The following is a 7,399-nucleotide window of genomic DNA, read 5'->3' as shown; positions in this document are numbered from 1 at the left end:
GGAATCTATATATACAAACTAAGAAGACAGGTTGGCATTAGCAGGAGCTGCTCAAACCCACATGCAGTTGTGCATATATATAGGGGAGCAAATCCTGCACTTGTGGCCCGTTGCTAATGGCAATCCCCAGCAAAATGCATACAATGGAGGATGCCCGCGGCGAACCACAAGTACCACAATAGACATCCTACACAAGGTAACAAGTGTGGATGTGATAATTAATATAACAATATGACAAAACAATAACAAACATAGGTGCACTCTGCAGTCTCACTAATTCTCAAACTGATTTTAAAATTGAGAGATTAGTCAACATGTCCTACGGTGTAGAACATGTCTAAGCCCGGACACCACGACAAGGTTTCTCAAGTAGTAGTTTGTATATATAGATTCCTGGAGGTGTATAAACTCCTATTTAAATGTGCCTGTTTTCCATCTACAGGTCACATTTAGGTGCACCTGTGAAGCCTGGGCTATATCAGCAAGGCTTGAGTGGGACTCACAGACTCCTCCCTCCTCCCATTGCAAGCATGGCCACATGCTGGAGGTAACTGGTGAGTTGTTTGCGAGTCGGCCTTATGCTCCTGTAATTTGCCCACTGGCTCCTGGTATTGCCCATACGGCTCAGGTAGGAGAGTGTAGGGTCCCGGGCTACTTGAGAAACCTTGTCGTGGTGTCCGGGCTTAGACATGTTCTACACCGTAGGACATGTTGACTAATCTCTCAATTTTAAAATCAGTTTGAGAATTAGTGAGACTGCAGAGTGCACCTATGTTTGTTATTGTTTTGTCATATTGTTATATTAATTATCACATCCACACTTGTTACCTTGTGTAGGATGTCTATTGTGGTACTTGTAATTCGCCGCGGGCATCCTCCATTGTATGCATTTTGCTGGGGATTGCCATTAGCAACGGGCCACAAGTGCAGGATTTGCTCCCCTATATATATGCACAACTGCATGTGGGTTTGAGCAGCTCCTGCTAATGCCAACCTGTCTTCTTAGTTTGTATAGTTGTAACCATGGAAACAATCAGTGTACAACGTGATAGAAGAATGAATCCAGCCAGCAAAGGAAGCAATATGGATAACAATACATTAGTAAGTGTCTTGTAGTAACTTTCTCTACATAATACTTGCCTCTTGCTGAAGTGAGACAACAGATTTAACACAAACCTGAATGCTCCAGACCAGCAAACTGCCAAAACTTCTGCATTTATAGAGGTGGTCACACTTTCTGATGATCAGTTAAAGGGGTGAACCCGCCTAGCATACCCATGTGAAGCCTGGTATGTCACTGATAGTAAAGAAAAATAGCATCGGGACAAGAAATGCTCTGATGATCCAATGAGACACGGTAAATGAGTGAAGGGGGGCTTATGTTCGGGTTCAGCTCTGAATCAGGACAACCCCTTTTAACCAGTGGCACTTGATTAGCAGCACCAAGCAGTAAGGGTATCCTTAATGTTCACACACTAGCGGCAGGGGACTCCGGCAGGCTGTTCCGGCGGGTAAACAGCCTGTCGGATCCGTCCTGCCGCTAGTTCACGTGTGCCCCCGGACTGCCGCTCCATCCCCATTGACTATAATTAGGGGTGGGGGGCGGAGTTCCGGCGGCGGCACAGCAGCGCATGGCGACACAGGCAGCCGGACTAAATGGGGACGGAGTGGCAGTCCGTGGGCACACGTGAACTAGCGGCAGGATGGATCTGGCAGGCTGTTTACCCGCCGGAACACCCTGCCGCTAGTGTGAAACTAGCCTGAGGCAGCATGTACCTAATTTTACGACCTTCTAAGGGTCCATTCGCACGTCCGCAATTTCGTTCCGCATTTGCGGACCCATTCATTTCTATGGGGCAGCACGATGTGGGTCCGCAATTCCGTTCCCGAAAAAAAATAGAACATGTCCTATTCTTGTCCGCAATTGCGGAAAGGACAGGTATATTCTATTAGTGCCGACAAAATGCGGAACGCACATTGCCGCTGTCCGTGTTTTGCGGATCCGTGGAAAACACATTGCGGACGTGTGAATGGACCCTTAAGATCAGATTTTTTTTTATGTCCTGATATGAAAAACCATAGAATTCAAAGGGGTTGTCGTTTTTCTAATGACTGACTCTTTTGTGACTAGATGCTGAAAAATAGCTCTTTGGCTTTTCTTTCGGGTGTCTTCTCTTCCGGGTGTATGCGATGACGTCATCGACGCAGGCGCATTGAGGATGGAGCGGTCGAGCAGAGCGGCCGCCTCTCAGTGCGCCTGCGCCGATTGAAGCCAGGTACGGCACAGGCGCGATATTTCATATTCTAACAGCGCCAGCAGAGAAGGATTACCTTCCCTGGCCCTGTCAATCAGCATGCCGAGGGGGCGTCATTACCATCGGAGGATGCGCTACTTGCTGGTAGCAAGGTAATTAGCATATTTTAACCTCCTCAGGACCGCCGTACGCAGGATTGCGTCTTTGCGGCGGCCCTGCTCTTCTGGGTGGACGCGCCGGCGCGTCCTCTCGCGAGACGCGAGATTTCCTGTGAACGCGCGCACACAGGCGCGCGCGCTCACAGGAACGGAAGGTAAGAGAGTTGATCTCCAGCCTGCCAGCGGCGATCGTTCGCTGGCGGGCTGGAGATGTGTTTTTTTTAACCCCTAACAGGTATATTAGAAGCTGTTTTGATAACAGCGTCTAATATACCTGCTACCTGGTCCTCTGGTGGTCCCCTTTGTTTGGATCGACCACCAGAGGACACAGGTAGCTCAGTAAAGTAGCACCAAGCACCACTACACTACACTACACCCCCCCCCCCCGTCACTTATTAACCCCTTATTAGCCCCTGATCACCCCATATAGACTCCCTGATCACCCCCCTGTCATTGATTACCCCCCTGTCATTGATCAACCCCCTGTAAAGCTCCATTCAGACGTCCGCATGATTTTTACGGATGCACTGATAGATGGATCGGATCCGCAAAACGCATCCGGACGTCTGAATGAAGCCTTACAGGGGCATGATCAATGACTGTGGTTATCACCCCATATAGACTCCCTGATCACCCCCCTGTCATTGATCACCCCCCTGTAAAGCTCCATTCAGATGTCCGCATGATTTTTACGGATGCACTGATAGATGGATCGGATCCGCAAAACGCATCCGGACGTCTGAATGAAGCCTTACAGGGGCATGATCAATGACTGTGGTTATCACCCCATATAGACTCCCTGATCACCCCCCTGTCATTGATCACCCCCTGTAAAGCTCCATTCAGATGTCCGCATGATTTTTACGGATGCACTGATAGATGGATCGGATCCGCAAAACGCATCCGGACGTCTGAATGAAGCCTTACAGGGGCATGATCAATGACTGTGGTTATCACCCCATATAGACTCCCTGATCACCCCCCTGTCATTGATCACCCCCCTGTCATTGATCACCCCCCCTGTCATTGATTACCCCCTGTAAAGCTCCATTCAGACGTCCGCATGATTTTTACGGATGCACTGATAGATGGATCGGATCCGCAAAACGCATCCGGACGTCTGAATGAAGCCTTACAGGGGCATGATCAATGACTGTGGTTATCACCCCATATAGACTCCCTGATCACCCCCCTGTCATTGATTACCCCCCCTGTAAAGCTCCATTCAGATGTCCGCATGATTTTTACGGATGCACTGATAGATGGATCGGATCCGCAAAACGCATCCGGACGTCTGAATGAAGCCTTACAGGGGCATGATCAATGACTGTGGTTATCACCCCATATAGACTCCCTGATCACCCCCCTGTCATTGATCACCCCCCTGTCATTGATCACCCCCCCTGTCATTGATTACCCCCCTGTAAAGCTCCATTCAGATGTCCGCATGATTTTTACGGATGCACTGATAGATGGATCGGATCCGCAAAACGCATCCGGACGTCTGAATGAAGCCTTACAGGGGCATGATCAATGACTGTGGTTATCACCCCATATAGACTCCCTGATCACCCCCCTGTCATTGATTACCCCCCTGTAAAGCTCCATTCAGATGTCCGCATGATTTTTACGGATCCACTGATAGATGGATCGGATCCGCAAAACGCATACGGACGTCTGAATGAAGCCTTACAGGGGCATGATCAATGACTGTGGTTATCACCCCATATAGACTCCCTGATCACCCCCCCTGTCATTGATTACCCCCCTGTAAAGCTCCATTCAGATGTCCGCATGATTTTTACGGATGCACTGATAGATGGATCGGATCCGCAAAACGCATCCGGACGTCTGAATGAAGCCTTACAGGGGCATGATAAATGACTGTGGTTATCACCCCATATAGACTCCCTGATCACCCCCCTGTCATTGATTACCCCCCTGTAAAGCTCCATTCAGATGTCCGCATGATTTTTACGGATCCACTGATAGATGGATCGGATCCGCAAAACGCATACGGACGTCTGAATGAAGCCTTACAGGGGCATGATCAATGACTGTGGTTATCACCCCATATAGACTCCCTGATCACCCCCCCTGTCATTGATTACCCCCCTGTAAAGCTCCATTCAGATGTCCGCATGATTTTTACGGATGCACTGATAGATGGATCGGATCCGCAAAACGCATACGGACGTCTGAATGAAGCCTTACACGGGCGTGATCAATGACTGTGGTTATCACCCCATATAGACTCCCTGATCACCCCCCTGTCATTGATCACCCCCCCTGTCATTGATCACCCCCCCTGTCATTGATCACCCCCCCTGTCATTGATCACCCCCCCTGTCATTGATCACCCCCCCTGTCATTGATCACCCCCCCTGTCATTGATCACCCTCTGTAAGGCTCCATTCAGACATTTTTTTTGGCCCAAGTTAGGGCTCTTTCACACTTGCGTTCTTGTCTTCCGGCATAGAGTTCCGTCGTCGGGGCTCTATGCCGGAAGAATCCTGATCAGGATTATCCTAATGCATTCTGAATGGAGAGTAATCCGTTCAGGATGCATCAGGATGTCTTCAGTTCCGGTACGGAACGTTTGTTGGCCGGAGAAAATACCGCAGCATGCTGCGCTTTTTGCTCCGGCCAAAAATCCGGAACACTTGCCGCAAGGCCGGATCCGGAATTAATGCCCATTGAAAGGCATTGATCCGGATCCGGCCTTAAGCTAAACGTCGTTTCGGCGCATTGCCGGAGCCGACATTTAGCTTTTTCAGAGTGGTTACCATGGCTGCCGGGACGCTAAAGTCCTGACAGCCATGGTAAGTGTAGCGGGGAGCGGGGGAGCAGTGTACTTACCGTCCGTGCGGCTCCCGGGGCGCTCCAGAGTGACGTCAGGGCGCCCCAAGCGCATGGATCACGTGATCGCATGGATCACGTCATCCATGCGCATGGGGCGCTCTGACGTCATTCTGGAGCGCCCCGGGAGCCGCACGGACTGTAAGTATACCGCTCCCCCGCTCCTACTATGGCAACCAGGACTTTAATAGCGTCCTGGGTGCCATAGTAACACTGAAAGCATTTGGAAGACGGTTCCGTCTTCAAATGCTTTCAGTACACTTGCGTTTTTCCGGATCCGGCAGGCACCTCCGGCAACGGAAGTGCATGCCGGATCCCAACAACGCAAGTGTGAAAGAGGCCTTAGCGGAATTATTTTTTTTTTTTCTTACAAAGTCTCATATTCCACTAACTTGTGTCAAAAAATAAAATCTCACATGAACTCACCATACCCCTCACGGAATCCAAATGCGTAAAATTTTTTAGACATTTATATTCCAGACTTCTTCTCACGCTTTAGGGCCCCTAGAATGCTAGGGCAGTATAAATACCCCACATGTGACCCCATTTCGGAAAGAAGACACCCCCAGGTATTCCGTGAGGGGCATATTGAGTCCATGAAAGATTGAAATTTTTGTCCCAAGTTAGCGGAACGGGAGACTTTGTGAGAAAAAAATTAAAAATATCAATTTCCGCTAACTTGTGCCAAAAAAAAAAAATTTCTATGAACTCGCCATGCCCCTCATTGAATACCTTGGGGTGTCTTCTTTCCAAAATGGGGTCACATGTGGGGTATTTATACTGCCCTGGCATTCTAGGGGCCCCAAAGCGTGAGAAGAAGTCTGGTATCCAAATGTCTAAAAATGCCCTCCTAAAAGGAATTTGGGCACCTTTGCGCATCTAGGCTGCAAAAAAGTGTCACACATCTGGTATCGCCGTACTCAGGAGAAGTTGGGGAATGTGTTTTGGGGTGTCATTTTACATATACCCATGCTGGGTGAGATAAATATCTTGGTCAAATGCCAACTTTGTATAAAAAAATGGGAAAAGTTGTCTTTTGCCAAGATATTTCTCTCACCCAGCAAGGGTATATGTAAAATGACACCCCAAAACACATTCCCCAACTTCTCCTGAATACGGCGATACCACATGTGTGACACTTTTTTGCAGCCTAGGTGGGCAAAGGGGCCCATATTCCAAAGAGCACCTTTAGGATTTCACAGGTCATTTACCTACTTACCACACATTAGGGCCCCTGGAAAATGCCAGGGCAGTATAACTACCCCACAAGTGACCCCATTTTGGAAAGAAGACACCCCAAGGTATTCCGTAAGGGGCATGGCGAGTTCCTAGAATTTTTTATTTTTTGTCACAAGTTAGTGGAAAATGCTGATTTTTTTTTTTTTCATACAAAGTCTCATATTCCACTAACTTGTGACAAAAAATAAAAACTTCCATGAACTCACTATGCCCATCAGCGAATACCTTGGGGTCTCTTCTTTCCAAAATGGGGTCACTTGTGGGGTAGTTATACTGCCCTGGCATTCTAGGGGCCCAAATGTGTGGTAAGGAGTTTGAAATCAAATTCTGTAAAAAATGACCTGTGAAATCCGAAAGGTGCTCTTTGGAATATGGGCCCCTTTGCCCACCTAGGCTGCAAAAAAGTGTCACACATCTGGTATCTCCGTACTCAGGAGAAGTTGGGGAATGTGTTTTGGGGTGTCATTTTACATATACCCATGCTGGGTGAGAGAAATATCTTGGCAAAAGACAACTTTTCCCATTTTTTTATACAAAGTTGGCATTTGACCAAGATATTTATCTCACCCAGCATGGGTATATGTAAAAAGACACCCCAAAACACATTCCTCAACTTCTCCTGAATACAGAGATACCAGATGTGTGACACTTTTTTGCAGCCTAGGTGGGCAAAGGGGCCCATATTCCAAAGAGCACCTTTCGGATTTCACTCGTCATTTTTTACAGAATTTGATTTCAAACTCCTTACCACACATTTGGGCCCCTAGAATGCCAGGGCAGTATAACTACCCCACAAGTGACCCCATTTTGGAAAGAAGAGACCCCAAGGTATTCGCTGATGGGCATAGTGAGTTCATAGAACTTTTTATTTTTTGTCACAAGTTAGTG

This window comes from Bufo bufo, chromosome 1 (assembly GCF_905171765.1).
Source record: "Bufo bufo chromosome 1, aBufBuf1.1, whole genome shotgun sequence".
NCBI lineage: Eukaryota > Metazoa > Chordata > Amphibia > Anura > Bufonidae > Bufo > Bufo bufo.
This window is presented reverse-complemented; position numbering follows the sequence as displayed.